Source organism: Sinocyclocheilus rhinocerous, unplaced genomic scaffold (assembly GCF_001515625.1).
Source record: "Sinocyclocheilus rhinocerous isolate Xijiao unplaced genomic scaffold, SAMN03320098_v1.1 scaffold1284, whole genome shotgun sequence".
Lineage (NCBI taxonomy): Eukaryota > Metazoa > Chordata > Actinopteri > Cypriniformes > Cyprinidae > Sinocyclocheilus > Sinocyclocheilus rhinocerous.
The window spans coordinates 147,040-147,881 of record NW_015643573.1 but is presented as its reverse complement, the minus strand read 5'-3'; the positions used below and the strand labels follow the sequence as shown (position 1 = coordinate 147,881).

At 62.5% G+C, this 842-nt stretch overlaps 1 protein-coding gene across 4 annotated transcripts in view; it reads left to right on the top strand.

Annotated features, from left to right (window-relative positions):
* LOC107757412 (radixin-like) overlaps positions 1-842 on the top strand; it is a 69,487-nt gene that overhangs the window by 26,921 nt on the left and 41,724 nt on the right. The window lies entirely within an intron of this gene.

Genomic DNA, 842 nt, shown 5'->3' with positions numbered 1-842 from the left:
GCATTCAGGGCTTAACTCTGGATCGGAAGCCCCCTCTAGGCTGAACACGGGAACAGGATGGCGCTCAGGAGGAGCAGACACTTGAGGACGCTTACGAGGAGCGGGCACTGGAGGGCGCTCTGGACTGGATTCGGGGACTGAAGCCCTCTCCTCTTCGCTTTGGCACTTTCGCCGCGCCATACTCAGCCGTGGTGCACGGGGCGGAGCTCCTCTCCGCGCTCACACCGTCCGCGGCTTTCTCCCTCGTGGCAGGCATTGTCACCGGCTCTCGCACCTGGTCTGACGGCTTGGGCTCTACGTCCAGGGCGATCCTTTGCTCAGTCGCTCGGCTTTGCGCTGGCTTGCTGATTGCGGTGGGAATTGTCTCTGTCATCGGTGGGCTCGGGCTTTATCTCCACACAGCGGGGAGATGGTGGGCTGGGCTCCGGCTTGGGCTCTACGTCCGGGGCGATCCTCTGCTCAGTCGCTCGGCATTGCGCTGGCTCGTAGATCGCGGCGGGAATTGGCTCTCCTTCATCGGTGGGCTCGGGCTTTAGCTCCGCACAGCGGGGAGATGGTGGGCTGGGTTCTGGGTCCGGAGTGGCACCGGCGAGATCCCCCTCGGGACAGATGGTGACCGGGGATCCGTGTCTCGCCAGTGTCCACTCCACAAATGCGGCGAAATTCGCTCAAGGGCCTTGGGAAAACAGCGCTCTGTACGCGGAGTTTAAACTGCTGTCATAGAACGCACAGAGCGCGTCGTCCGGGTAGCTGGAGAGGTTGACGAGCACCAGAAATAGTCTGGTGTGACCCTCGAGCGATCTCTCCCCCTGCTCCAGCAGGAGGAGGAGATATTCTGGACG